This window comes from Dermochelys coriacea, chromosome 3, assembly GCF_009764565.3.
Source record: "Dermochelys coriacea isolate rDerCor1 chromosome 3, rDerCor1.pri.v4, whole genome shotgun sequence".
NCBI classification, from domain to species: Eukaryota; Metazoa; Chordata; order Testudines; family Dermochelyidae; genus Dermochelys; species Dermochelys coriacea.
The window spans coordinates 89,262,398-89,277,452 of NC_050070.1; the positions used below are offsets into that span (position 1 = coordinate 89,262,398).

At 39.6% G+C, this 15,055-nt stretch overlaps 1 long non-coding RNA gene and 1 pseudogene across 1 annotated transcript; both read right to left on the reverse strand.

The window, feature by feature from the left end:
* Positions 1-2,658: 2,658 nt before the first annotated feature.
* LOC119854106 lies at positions 2,659-2,768 on the reverse strand (annotated as a pseudogene).
* Positions 2,769-9,213: 6,445 nt separating this feature from the next.
* Positions 9,214-12,220, reverse strand: LOC122459322. The gene is made up of 2 exons (XR_006279923.1): positions 11,667-12,220; positions 9,214-10,659 (listed from the first exon to the last, which is right to left on the reverse strand). It is a non-coding gene; the product is annotated as an uncharacterized LOC122459322 (long non-coding RNA).
* Between the last annotated feature and the right edge of the window lie 2,835 nt (positions 12,221-15,055).

Below are 15,055 nucleotides of genomic sequence, written 5' to 3' on the forward strand. Positions count from 1 at the left end.
ATAGGCAACAGATTAGTTTTCATAAAATATTTCTAGTAAACAACTGTATCTTATTATAGCCTTCAGACTTTGCTTGTCACAAACATGTGGAAGGAAGAACATCATAGGCATTGTCAACAGCTGGAGGGTTAAAATGTATTGTAGGATTTTCCTTAAATATATTCTCTCTTCTTTTGTGGTGCAGGGAGATGTAGACACTTGCTAATTTCAAAGGATTGTCACAAGTGACCTCTCCAGCAGCTTTAGAGCTGAATAGGTCCATATGTTTTTAAGATCTAATGCAAGCAACTGAATCAAAATGAAGTATTTGTGTCATCTGTGGTCACGGAAATGAATATTGGTTGAATAGGGCTTTCTTAAGGCTACAGTCTTTTGCCTGCTATATTTAGAGAATACCAGTTGGGGACTGGCAAACAGCTCTTTGCTGCACTGAGTGAGCACTCAGCCTTCAGGTCTAGATCTGGTGCTTGCTAACATGCAATAACTGATCTGAAATATATTCTGTAGGATTTGGATCCTTTGCCCTTTTGTTATTACTGATCCAGTTCCTTAACTGAAAAGGTTAAGCCAATGGGACAAATTCTGATATTTGTTCCACTGGCCAAAATCCAGAGTAACTCCAGTGAAGTAAATAATTTAATGGACTTATTCTGGATTTAGAATAGGATCAGAAATGACCCAATATTTTTAGAGCTCACATTGCCAAGAACCAATGTAGTTAAACTGTATACCGAATGCAGCTTTATTTAAATATGAAATATTGGTGGTCATAATGGTAAAAACCACTCTAATATTTGGCTGGAAATGACAGTGGTTTTTACTAGTATAAATCCATATGCTCCTCTTCTGTGCAAAAGCAAAACAAATTCATGGAAAAACTGAAGGTCCACCAAGACTGTTTAGGGGAGAGAATATGGACCCAGAAACCCTATGGACCCAGATTCTACGGACCCAGAAATACTAAGATACTTATGTCTTGTTCCTCACTTAGTATCTGTGTAACAGTCTACTCTCTCCATTGTCTGCTGCTGTTAAAATGGGTTTGAAAAATAAAAACTGTTTTTTGCAGCACTGTCACTGATGATCATGCTTTGCCATCTGTATGGTTGAATAGACTTGGACAATTCACAGTGAGAACTATAAAATAATGATTGATTTCCCCTAACATGTTGGCTAAAATTATGAAATACACTTATGTAGCAGTAGGCAGAGTTATTGGAAGGGATGTGTAGCTTGATACTACAATTTCCTATAGCTATCATTACCAAAGCCAACAGGGTAAGTGTCCCCCCCCCTTCTTTTTTTCTTTCTTTTCTGAGAGCTACAGAAATGTTTGTAGCATCTGCCTCCTGCAGCATATTTTCAGCATCCACAACAGATCCATCAAGTATCTTTGCCATTTCTACAGTGTCTCAGTTCCTGGTTTCTGTATTGCTAAGTGTAAAAATGAAACAGTTTGCTCAGTCAGATTCCTTCTATTATTTAAATCTAGATTGGCAATCATGTGCCACGTTTTTTCTTTTTATGTGACAGTTTCTCAAATGCGACCACAGGTAAAATCATCATAAAAGTTTTCACATGGTAGAATGAGACTCTCTGGCTTTTACAGATAATAGACAATTATCAAAGAATCACAGGAATGTATGCTACTAAAGACAAACCCATCACTGAAAGATAATTAATCCAAATATTATAGAGCTGTTTGGTAGTTTTCCTGTGACTATTGCCTTCCTACTCCCTTCTCCTTCCATCAGTTCTTGCATCTATTTGTTGGTCTTGACTTAGACTGTATGGTTATCAGGGTGGGAACCTGTCATCTTCTGTTTGCTGGCATTGTACAAAGTGTGGCCTTAATCCCAACTAGGGTCCCTGCATGTTTCAATAATAGGATAATAATAATAGCCCCATAGACGGGGTTACAGTCTACATCCAATAAATAAATCCAATGTTCAGATACCCTGTAACTTGGTCAATACATTCTTCTGTTGTTGTTTTACCTCTAAAAGTTAAAGATACTTTTTAATGTAAACATTTTAATCTGATATTTTGACAACATCTGATTTTTTTTCTGGTTCCTCTAAACTTTGCATGCACACACACAAATATTCTGGAAAACTAGTACATAGCAACTTTATTTTTTTCTTCTATTAATTATATTGTTGTTTATTTATTTGATGGGCTATACATAAAGTCATCTGTTAGGTAAATATTTTCTCACTGACGTACATTTTTCAGTGTGATCAGCTTATGTTAAAATTTTTCCCACCAATTTGTAAGTTTAAATATTAGCCACTGGAATACAGGTGCAGATCCTCATTGTAAATCAGCATTACCGACTTACACTTGCTGAAGATCTGAGCCACTACGTTTTTCATGCTGGGTTGTAAACATTACTTCACATGCAAAGTTTTGTATTTGAGTAAAATATTACTTGACAGTTTGAAATTTTTAATAGAAATCCAATACACAGGGGAAAGAAATTAACAGCAACATTTCTAGACTGAGAATAAGAGACAAACATCAAACTTTCCTTTTATACAATGGATGTTGTTGCTTCAGTAGCACAGGTATGTAATCAACAGGTACAAGAATGTCTGTATAGTGACTCTTGACCTACATTGTCATTTTTCTTTTTGGGAAACGCGATATTTATTATACGTAAGTTGTATTCTCTTTAATATATAGTCCTCAGATAGAGGACGAATCAGATATTAAACTGATAAGAACAGATACTACACTTGATCTTAGCCAAAAGGCCGAGAAGCGATCTCTGTATCCCTTGGTGCCTCAGTGGATCTCCTATCCTGTTTCTCTCTTCCCTGAGGAGCCCCATCTTTTCTCATGATCATCCCCCATCTCCTTCTGATGCTCCACATGCTAATTCACAAGTGCTTCATTCCTGCACTGTGTAATAATTCAGCTCAGCATGAGCAGAGATTTATTCCTGCTGAGCTCAAGAGACAGGAGAACTCTGGAGCACTGTCGGAGTTTGCAGACACTGTGATCAGTTAAATCTTTAGAACTTGGGACAAGTGAAGGTGACAACATTGAAAGAAGGGGGAAAATGAAGGAGCAGGACTTTGAAATAGGAGACAATCAGCTGAAGCAGTCACCGAAGACTAATGCAGCACTTGCATAGAAAACAGTATGTTTTAATGGAAGCTTGGTTAGAATGCATATAGGCAGAGGTGTAGGCTGTCCCACTTGTGACTGCTTTGCACTGCTTGGACAGTGCAAAACATCCCTAAAAGGGCAGGCTGGAGAATTCCAGAGTGGCATATTACAGACAGAACCAGCTCCATTCCACCACATCTTTCCTTCAGTGAATTGGCTGTACCATTTCTGAGATATGGTTGTATTTCATATTAGAGAAATTCTTATTTTTGTGGCATCTCAGAAATCATTTAATCTAGAACCTTCATATGTTGTATACATTAACTTGACCTATTGCCTCCCAGAGACAGGTCTACATATTTTTTGAAGATATTCACTGCTGCTTTAGGAGTCAGACACCTCATTTGTATGCTGTGGATTTCTAATGTCTCCCAACCTCAAGAAGTCTGCAAATGGTTTAATGCCTGAGCTTTCTAAATTGACTAATCAGCTTCAGCAATGTATCTGTGAAGCTTTGCAAGGATTCTAGGGAACATAAGAAGCGATATTTAGACTATCTATATAACAATTACTTAAGGAGGTGGGGAATGGCAAAACCTGCAAAACACAAGTATGAAAAAACCAGGAAATTAAAGGTTAAGGTATTTACTTGTAATATAAGGTATAGATCTTCAGGTTTATCTCCCTATCTATGAAAAACTATTCCTTATGATGTATTCTCTAGTCTACTTTAAATAGGGATAGGAGAAATAGTTCAGGAAAACCGCAAACTCTTGCCTTTTCTACAAAGTGAACAAAATCTTTTGGCAGGCTCTGGAATGCCTGGTTAATTTTTTTCTTCCATTATCTTTCAATTCTTGCACTTCTGTTTTGCATGGATTGGAATGGAAATCAATTGAATTTTTCGAGAAAGGTAGTTGTAGTATTTTCATCAGTAAGATTTACCTGACTGAATTTAGACCCAGAGCACTTAAGCACATGATTAAGAATAAACAGATGAGTAATCCCATTAAAATCAACGGGACTACTCAAGCCTGCTCTAGGTTACACTGTCTAGAGCATCCCCAAGGAACCTGCTCTGTCTATGTGCTCTTGCTGTGACCTTGCTGCCATGGCTCCAGTCCTCCCAGGGAAAACCCCTAACCATTCATGGGTGCGAGCAGGAGATACAGAGGCTCTGGTCCAAAGACTCTGAAGCTTCTCAGGTTCATCCATTTCCATTTTAAACGTCTTTAGAGAATGGACTTCCACCATTTTTCTTCAAGGACAGACTGCACCACAGTAACATATCTTATTTCTTTCTGATATTCAGTTTAAATTTCTCCTTGCTCTTTTCATCCTATTATTGCTAGCCACAGTAAACACTCTTTTTTTGTCTATGAGGAAACAACTGTTTCTGAAGAAAGGCTAGTGTGTAATCTATGCTGACATTCCATTGGCAAGCACATCATGCAGTAACAATTCTTTTAAGTTCTACTGCTTCCTTTAAAAGATGTTTCTCTTTCTGTATTTTGTTTCTGAACAATGCACTACCCGCACATGTTGACAAGAAAACCTTCAGTGACTATAGATAAGAAAAATCCTGTTGCCACTGCAGTAGGCTTTGAGATGTCTAATGCCAAGACAAGAATTAAATTAGGATAGATATATATGAAAATAAAAAAGGGTTCCCCACAAAAAAAAGCATATTCTGTACCCTTGCTCCAGAACTGCTGCTTATAACAGATGCACTGTCTTAAAATTCAGTGTCTTAAAAGAAACACCTGCAAGGTTTCTCAAAGACAGTCAAGACTTTACCAGAGTGTTTGAATTAAAATGCTGATACCTGGACAATTAATCACTTTTCATAGACAAAGCATAAAACTATTTAAACCACGTTGTTTATATTCAATACATTATGTTCCCCTGCTGAAGTCCCTGGTCTCATCTGCCATAATTGCATATACTTAAGCTCTTTTTTTTCCTCATTACATATATTGCTTGACTGCATAGTGGGAATCCATGACATGGGAGACATTGGGACTAATTCTCATTGACATATTTCACATTTTTATCCACTTTAAGTTCTCTACACTGTCAAAGCAGTGTAAAGTGGCCTTAGTGTAAGTGAGAATTAGCCTACTGCATTTTGTAGATATATATGTATCAAATAAACGTTTAAAATAATATTGTGTTTGTTAAGCCTGCTAATTTTCCCACATTTAATGAGTCAACAAATTCATCATGCATCCTAAAACCCAATTTCTGCCTCTGACCAAAGTATGTTGTATCATTATTCATGGATTATATGTCACAGTGCTTGTGAACTGGTGCCTTGGTAATTTCAGTTTGATTATTTCAAGGGCATCTTGCACACTTAAAATAGATTATGCAATTTGGACTTTCCAAACTGCCTTGCTTTCTCTGTATGTTGAAAGAAAAGGAGTACTTGTGGCACCTTAGCGACTAACAAATTTATTAGAGCATAAGCTTTCGTGAGCTACAGCTCACTTCACTGGATGCATTTGGTGGAAAATACAGAGGGGAGATTGATATACACACACAGAGAACATGAAACAATGGGTTTATCATACACACTGTAAGAAGAGTGATCACTTAAGATAAGCCATCACCAGCAGCGGGGGGGGGGGGGGGGGGGGGGGAGGAGGAAAACCTTTCATGGTGACAAGCAAGGTAGGCTATTTCCAGCAGTTAACAAGAATATCTGAGGAACAGGGGGGGGTGGGGTGGGGGGGGAGAAATACCATGGGGAAATAGTTTTACTTTGTGTAATGACTCATCCATTCCCAGTCTCTATTCAAGCCTAAGTTAATTGTATCCAGTTTGCAAATTAATTCCAATTCAGCAGTCTCTCATTGGAGTCTGTTTTTGAAGCTTTTTTGTTGAAGGATAGCCACTCTTAGGTCTGTAATCGAGTGACCAGAGAGATTGAAGTGTTCTCCAACTGGTTTTTGAATGTTATAATTCTTGACGTCTGATTTGTGTCCATTCATTCTTTTACGTAGAGACTGTCCAGTTTGGCCAATGTACATGGCAGAAGGGCATTGCTGGCACATGATGGCATATATCACATTGGTAGATGCGCAGGTGAACGAGCCTCTGATAGTGTGGCTGATGTGATTAGGCCCTATGATGGTATCCCCTGAATAGATATGTGGACAGAGTTGGCAACGGGCTTTGTTGCAAGGATAGGTTCCTGGGTTGGTGGTTCTGTTGTGTGGTGTGTGGTTGCTGGTGAGTATTTGCTTCAGGTTGGGGGGCTGTGTGTAAGCAAGGACTGGCCTGTCTCCCAAGATCTGTGAGAGTGATGGGTCATCCTTCAGGATAGGTTGTAGATCCTTGATGATGTGTTGGAGAGGTTTTAGTTGGGGGCTGAAGGTGATGGCTAGTGGCGTTCTGTTATTTTCTTTGTTGGGCCTGTCCTGTAGTAGGTGACTTCTGGGTACTCTTCTGGCTCTGTCAATCTGTTTCTTCACTTCAGCAGGTGGGTATTGTAGTTGTAGGAATGCATGATAGAGATCTTGTAGGTGTTTGTCTCTGTCTGAGGGGTTGGAGCAAATGCGATTATATCGTAGCGCTTGGCTTTAGACAATGGATCGTGTGGTATGACCTGGATGAAAGCTAGAGGCATGTAGGTAGGAATAGCGATCAGTAGGTTTCCGATATAGAGTGGTGTTTATGTGACCATCGCTTATTAGCACCGTAGTGTCCAGGAAGTGGATCTCTTGTGTGGACTGGTCCAGGCTGAGGTTGATGGTGGGATGGAAATTGTTGAAATCATGGTGGAATTCCTCAAGAGCTTAAGTGATCACTCTCCTTACAGTGTGTATGATAAACCCATTGGTTCATGTTCTCTATGTGTGTATATCAGTCTCCCTCTGTATTTTCCACCAAATGCATCAGATGAAGTGAGCTGTAGCTCACGAAAGCTTATGCTCTAATAAATTTGTTAGTCTCTAAGGTGCCACAAGTACTCCTTTTCTTTTTGCGAATACAGACTAACACAGCTGCTACTCTGAAATCTGTATGTTGAGAAACCTTTAACAGAAGATTTTTCTGGCACAGTGAAAAATGTGCACACCACTAACACACTTAAGTGTCAATCATAAACACAAGTGGGATTCAGTACCTGTATTTGTCTTTTCAGATTAAGTAGTCATCTTCATTTGTATTTGTATTTATTGCATGTTTCCCAAATGTCATATCATGTCAGAGAAGTCTTGCTGCATATTCATAATGAATGCAATAGAAACAAAGTAATATATTTCTCCCATGCCCAAGTGCATTCATTCATGCTGACAGAAGGAATTTACTGATAAAGGAGAGAAGCAAGATGGTTATGGGGAAGCAGAGGAGTGAGGAAAGGGACCCTTTTCTCTTTATTTTTATGTCCATGATCCATTATAAGCATGCTTCAGGTATCCTGATTGGAAAAACTTATGGTGGAAAAAAGTTACCATTAGCCCCTTTGGTGTAGCATTCTCTTTAGAAAAACGGTGGAAGCCCTTTCTCTAAATACATTTAAAATTGAAATGGATGAACCTTATATACATATATAATTTGGCTCTACTTATATGAGTAAAATGACATACATATTTAAGTATTTGCAGGAGAAGGATCATGCATGTGAGGAACTCTTCAAATCCATAGGCCTCATGGATAATACAAAGTTGAGCAGAGGGGTAGCTGGGATTCAGGACCCCTGGGTTCTATTTCTAGCTCTGCCAGTAACTTATCCTTTTGACCTTGGGCAAATCACTTATGGTAAATTTTTCAAAAGCACAAGTCCCATTTTGAAAAATGACTTGGACATCGACATAGCAATTAAACATCCGGGGCTGGCCTGATTTGTGCTTGATGGGCTTGGGCTATGGGGTTGCTTAATTGCAGTGTAGACGATTGGGCTCGGACTGGAGCCCGGGTTCAGGGATCTTCCCCCCTCATGGCATCCGAGAGCCCAGGCTTCAGCCTGAGCCTGAATGTCTACATGGCAATTCAATAGCAGTGCAGCCTGAGCCCCCAGCCATGAGTGAACTGACACAGGCCAGCTCTGGGTGTTCAATTACTGTGTAGACATATCCTTAGGCTAAACGTTTCAAAAGTGCCTATGGAATGGTTTCAACGGTAATGATTCCTGTGGGTATATATGGACTATGGATATACCATAGTCCAGTGGTTAGGGTACTCTCCTGAGAAATGGTGGGTTTCACATCAGGCAGCAAGGGGTTTGAGCCTGAGTCTCCCACATCCTTCCTGTGTGCTCTAACAGCTGGGATAAATATTATAATAACAGCAACACTGTTTTGAGTTGAACCCAATGAATTAGGTAGCCTCAGAGCATGCCTAGTGGATCAGGACTCACAGATGTGATAGGCAGAAGACTCCTAGTTTGAAGACCACATTGACTTTTTGATGCAGTTAGGTGTCTGCATTGAGGTAGCTGGAAGATCTTTAGGAGCCCTGGGGATTTTATCAGCAGAAACTTGGTGTAGGTGCCTACCCAGTTTAGATCTCTGCAGCTGAGCAGGGGTTTTGAGGAGCTAAATTTTGGACTTAGGTACCTAACGTGGCAGTTGGGTGCTTAAATTCCTTTTTGGGTCTAGCCCTGAGGAGCCTGTAATGGGGTGAAGAAGTAAAACAGGCCAATTAACCTTATGGGCTGTACTTGAAGGAGAGCAGGGACTGAGAAGGCCTAATGGTAGATGGAGAGGAGAGGAGCTGAGGATAGGTTTATAAAGAGAGGAAATTGGGAGTGGTGAGGAGGAGAGACTGTAAGGAGGAGCTCTGCAGTCACTCCTTAGACAGAAGGGGAGTTGGCGAGCTACAAGGAGGGGCTCTCAAGGAAGAGTATGTGATTAATGAGCTAATTACATAGTTCAAGAAACCTTCTACTGAAATTAAAAGCTCAAGGGTGAGCATTCAATATCTTGCACATAATGCATGGTTGTTAGAGCATAAGCCTGTTATCCTTTTGATAAAGTTACTACTTTAGCTATAATTGCATCCATTGATTAGGACCCATTTACTGCATAGTTCATTCTGACTACTAATGAACAAATATAGTACAGTGCTAGCTAACGAATAAATACAGAACTGAAGTTACCTTTTAATCATGTAATTATTCATTAAAATGTCTATTCGTGGTAAGCAACAATCTCCTATCTCAATACAAAAAGCTATTACAAATAATGAGGGACTTCCTTAATCACACAAAATCTGGGAAGGACTCAGGTACTATACCTTTATCTCATTTTACTTCATCTCCGGTGTTGGGCTATTAGTGCCTCTAGAATGATGTGTAAATTTGCCTACAACTCTGAATAAAGCCCAGACATTAGCTGTAATTCCTTGCCTCCATGATTTTTTTCAGTCTTACTGTTCTTGTCCATTTAAAACAAATCCATTATACTAAACCTTAAAAATACAGATGATTTACACCTGCAGAGCCTTCATATGCAAATGAAAATCTGGTAATTGCATGTGCAAGTACTATTTGCATTTGTAATTACACAATTTGCTACAAATGCAGGTTGTTTGCATGCAATTCATGTATACCCAGATTTTGCAGCTGCAGTTTAAGCTCTTGCATTTGGAAAATTTGGCCTTTGTGCAGCTGAAAAATGTCAAACTTTCCTAGGATCAGGAACAAAAAGCAGTTGATGAAAGAAGAGCAATATTCAAAAAGAAGCCATTTTACAGTAACATTGGTCCATCAGTCTTGGAGATGATGTGAGGGAGTGAGAACTGAAGCTTGAGTTTCAGATACTGATAGTTTGACCTACCTCTGAGCAACTGATGGTGCACATCTTCACATGCCTTGGAAAATGAGCTCAGGCTGCCTTTTCATTTAAAAAGACGGAGCTTGATCTTGGACAATGCTGACTACTTCTTGAAAGCTGACTTCAGTGGTGGTTGAAACCAATCAGCCCATGCAGGATGGGAAAATGGTAGGCCTACATGAAGCACCAAGAAGGCTTTCTGTATTAAGCATGAAGAAGAAGGGAGAGAATCTTTCATTACCTTAATTTTATTTGCACTTGTACTCTGACAAGGTTATTTGCTTTCCAGGTGGCCTTCTCAGGCTTTGTTCTTCTAAAACACATTATTCCACAGTTCTATGGTGCACTCACTCTGACTGTAACTAACCCAGTGAAAGACATGCTGCAGTGTTGCAAAGCTCATATACTAGAAAATGTTTGCAATTAGACCTGAAAGTTAATGATTGCTGCCTGGTGGGGGGGGGGGGGTGGTAAGGGAGAAATATGAAATGTGCTGTCTGTGGTTGAAATTGGGTTTTAACCCTGGAAAAATCAATTCACTGTCCCTTGGCTATGTGTCTTTTTAGAGTCAGTCTGCCAATTGCTCATCAGCTGTAGATACAGGCTATCACAATAACTTTTCTTCAAGCTCTTCTTTTTGTTCTCATTGTTCTGTAAGGGGTCTTGTTGCTGCCTCAATCCTTTAACAATAACATTCTGCATACAAGGTACAATATTTTTATATTGTCCAGTTGACACAGTTCATTAATATGCTTCTCTGAGACAACTGGAGAAGGAATTCACAATTCCTCCATTACTATGGATCAGTATTTTCTAGGTTTGCCAATAATGCTGAGTTACTTGTGTTTTGGGAGCAATTACCCTCATTGTCCTAGGCTTGCTATTTTAATAGCACTGCATTAACAAACCAACCAACCAACCCAAATTATTGTTTGTAATATTTTGAGAGCTGATTTGTCAAATAACTCCATACTTCAGAGAATTGCACTGGATCAACACCAATCTGAATTGAAGCAGAATTTGGCCGGGTCTTGCTCACCTTCGCCATATGCCTGTCATCCATTCTTATCAGTTTCAGCTAAGGGTCACAGAATAGTACCATCCAGGTTATGCTAAAGTCTTAATACACTGCAAGTTCTTGTGGTTTTTTTTCTTTTAAAACATCATATGTTAGCTGGTCTGCTTAATACCAATATTATCCCACTATTTTACCATCTGTGTAAACTGATAATTTCCACCAAACTTCAACAATTTGTTGGTTTGTGTTTGGTTTGCTACCTCATCTGATTCATCTTGAAACATTGCAGTTCTTCAGTGAAAATAATCAGCCCACACCTATCCATGTGAACTCATGAGGAACATACCACATGGCTGGAGACTTTGCAGCTATTAAATCCCCATTATGCTTCACCCTTGGGCCTTTTTGCAACAGATGTTATTGTGAGTCTTTTGCCTTTTTAGGCATCAATCAGTGAGCTCAAGTCAGGGCTACCAATCACACATGTTTTCTTTGTTTTGTCTTGCATGCCCAATAATATATAAAACTACTTTAATGAAAAGGAATTGGCATTAAAATAAATTATGGGAGATCTTTACTTTAAGCAATAGAACAACATCTATTACTTCTGTTATTTGGATATGCCAATGTTGCTCTCTGCAGAAACTAGAAATTTAGGTTCACTTTATTATGACCATTACAAGCCATTGTCTGCATTTTGAGTCCTGTGTGCAAATACAGTGAAATGTTGGATGGCATAAAGGGGTCGCACTCACCTCTTGCGAGCACCCCTGGTCAAGTGTATTTGCCTGAACTCTCTCTCTCTCTCTCTCTCTCTCTCTCTCTCTCTCTGTTTGTGGTGGGTCTTCAGTGACTCAGCCCTCTGGCCAAGTTGTACACAGTCTGCCTGTGAGATAAAAGCAACGCAAACCATTTCAGGGTACAAGTCTGTGGAAGTAGATAAAGGGAATTTGGATGCAGGGCTCTGAAACGAGCAGGAGTCAGGCTAACTCTAGCTTTAATAACGCAAGATTTGTAGAAGTGGGGATAGTGCGAAGTGAGTGGAAAAGAATTGTGAAAGAGGCTGTTGTGACCTGGTATTAGATAAGAATTGAATGTAGACTATAAGAGAAATTGAGAAAAATAAGATATCATGAAGGACTATGTATAAACAATATGCAGCTGTTGCTTATTATTGTCTGTAATAAAGGTATAAATACTTGCTCTAATTGTTTATCTTTAGAGAGACCTGACTAGGTGGGGGAAACCCTGTGTCCTAGAGCACTCTCTCCTTTTGTGCAATTGCTTGAGATAATAAAGTGTATCTGACTTGCTGCGCCCAGCCTATATGAGAACTGTGTTTTTCTCCAACAAGTCCTCTCTCAGTGCCCTCTGATGTCTCTCTGTTTGTCCCTGGTCCAGAATAGAGCAGTGCCCCAGGACTCCTTCGCTGGAGGCAGTGTCTTCACCCTCTTAGGGCCTTTCTGGCCCCAGCTCTTCAGCTGGGCCACTACAGTTCCATTCCCCTTCTGGGGTGCCTCAAAGTCCAGGCCACTTTCCCAGTGGCTGGAGCGAGGGGAGCCAGGCCCACCTTCTACTCCAGGTTCCAGCCCAGGGACCCTATAGATAGCAGCCGTCCATCCCTTTAAATAAACTGCATTGCTGCATTCCCTAGGCCACCTACCCATGGCTCCAGCACATTCTCCTTATTCATCCTTATCTCAGGGCCTTGTCTTGGTGGAGTCCCAGCAGCCAACCCAGAGTACCATCTACTCTCCTCCAGCTCAAGCAAGGAACTGCACTTGCTCTGGCCCCTCAGCTCTTCTTATACTAGACTGCTGGACCCTGATGGGTTGCTTCCCTCACCGTCGCTCTAGGTAGCTTGGAGAACCTCTCTATTGCCCTTTTCTGGGGTGGGATGTGGTAGAGCCACAATGGCTCCAGCAGGGGCCTCAGGACCTAGTTTACCCCATCACAGGTGGTAAATCTATACTACAGAAGCCAATGAAATATCCACTGTAGAAGCCAAGCTATTCAATGAAGTGTGAGGAAAAAATTTAGCGAAGTACAGTACAATATAGAATCACAGAAGTGTAGGGCTGGAAAGTGCCTTGAGAGGTCATCTAGTCCATCCCTCACACTGAGGCAGGATCAAGTTAAACCTAGACCATCCCTGAAAGGTGTTTGTCTAACCTGTTCTTAGAAACCTCCAGTGATGGGGATTACACAATCTCCCTTTATAGACTATTTTAGTAGTTAACAATCCTTATAGTTAGAAAAAAAATTGTAACATCTAACCTAAATCTCTCTTGCTACAGTTCATCTGATTGCTTCTTGTCCTACCTTCATTGCCTATATATATAGTGATGGTATGATGAGACTCTTTATAGGTTTTCATTAATTTATTACTCTTTTACCAATTTGTATTAGCAGGGATTTCATTAGCTTTATTTACAGACAGTTAAATATGTATTACTACTCCTATTTCTGTTGTTGCTGTTATCAATCTTGATTCTTTCCTTTTTACTCTTATATATATATTTGGCAAGCCATTTATATTCTAGGAGATGCAATGTATTTACATGAAGGAAAAGGAAGTGAAGCTTAACAAATGCTTGTTAAAGAAACCAGTGTTTGAATCTAGTGACAATTTCCCCCTTACACTGTGGATTGAATAAGATTGTGCTAACGCCACCACTATAGTGTTAATGCATATTATTTTTGATTGCAGAGGTCCACAAGATGGAAGGCTTGGTCTTCATACTCCATATCATTTTGTTTGATCTAGACTGTAAGGTTCTTGGGGCAGAGAGAATGTTTTCCTTTTTCTATGTCCAGAGGGCACTCATTACATAACGTGTTTTTCAAAGAGGGGTAAGTTTATTTCATGACAACTTGTTTCATACACCTGCATTCTCTCAGCAAGTGATTTAAAGACATTGTCTGCACTTTAATAAGGATACATTATGAGGAAATGTCTGTACTCAGCTTTTAATGACTTGGGGCCATCACACTGGGTTGCTTCTGATTCTCTCTTTTTTTTTTCTATACCTATGCCCACAAATTTTCCTATCTTATTGATGTGTGTGTAGTAAATGGAATGAACAGGACCAAATTCAAACTGCATGCGCTCAGAAGCTCAATACCACATTCATTCCATAGCCCTCGCCCAGAGATGCATAATACAAAAATACCTTGTTTCATGTATGTGAAGGAGTTGGAAAATACTTTTGATGCTCATATATGCCTCTTCTCTGCCTCTGTTTTTGTCCAGGGTGGCATGAACTCACTCACAAACTAATATTCCATTTTCAATAGGATCAAATGAATCAGGCAACTATAGGTTAATATTGACAGCTTACCATAACATGCCTGTAGAAAACTGTTACACTGACAAATGTATCGCAAAAACTGAAGTTCTATCTCCTTAAACAAAATTCCTTAAAGTCAAGATATCTAATGTATCTGTAGAGTCCCCAGTACTATAGTATCTGAACACCTCACAATCTTTAATATATTTATCTTCACAACTCCCCAGGGAAGTAGGGAAGTGCTGCTGTCCCCATTTTATGGATAGGGAACAGAAGCTCAAAGAGATGAAAAGAGAAATTTTCAAAAGCACCTAAAGCCCAAATACTAAAAGGCACATAAAATACCTTTGAGGATGTGTCCCTAAATTACATAGGCACAAGTAGCCTGACTCTTGTTTACTTTCAGTGAGACTTAGGATAACATTTTCAAAAGTGCTGAAATCCCATTTTCAAAAGTAACTCATTCAAAGTCAGTGGGACTTTGGTGCCTAAATATCAAAATAATTTTTTTAAATTAGTTTAAGCCAGTTTTCAAAATTTTACCCTAAACACCTTGCCAAAAGTCACACAGGAAGTTAGTAGTGGAGCAGGGAATGGAACCCATATCTTCTGTATTCTAAGCTAGTGCCTTCACTTTTGGGTTTTTGCTTGTCCAAAAAGTGCCAAATTGGGTCCATACCGTTAGAATACTAATTCTAAATATTTGTTCAGGAGGATGCAGACATACGGTGGTGATACACATCTTTTGAGCTCTATCTTATTTTGGAGCTGTGAGAGAAGACCCCTGTGCCAGTATGATGCTCCATTGACTTTAATTGGACTTCATATGGAACAAACTGCAGGACTGGGGCCTT